The sequence below is a fragment of the Polyodon spathula genome, chromosome 23 (assembly GCF_017654505.1).
Source record: "Polyodon spathula isolate WHYD16114869_AA chromosome 23, ASM1765450v1, whole genome shotgun sequence".
Classification (NCBI taxonomy): domain Eukaryota; kingdom Metazoa; phylum Chordata; class Actinopteri; order Acipenseriformes; family Polyodontidae; genus Polyodon; species Polyodon spathula.
The window spans coordinates 25,667,473-25,667,895 of NC_054556.1; positions in this window are offsets into that span (position 1 = coordinate 25,667,473).

Sequence of the window (423 nt, forward strand, 5' to 3'; positions counted from 1 at the left end):
AAGCCTTCATACCTGGGGGTTGAAAATGTAATTTCCAAAGACTGTCTTTGTGATTGCATCTGCTGTATAGATAGATAGATAGATAGATAGATAGATAGATCGGTAGATAGATAGATAGATAGATAGATAGATAGATAGATAGATAGATAGATAGATAGATAGATAGATAGATAGATAGATAGATAGATAGATAGATAGATAGATAGATAGATAGATAGATAGATAGATAGATAGATAGATAGATAGATAGATAGATAGATAGATAGATAGATAGATAGATAGATAGATAGATAGATAGATAGATAGATAGATAGATAGATAGATAGATAGATAGATAGATAGATAGATAGATAGATAGATAGATAGATAGATAGATTAGATAGATAGATAGATAGATAGATAGATAGATAGATAGATAGATAG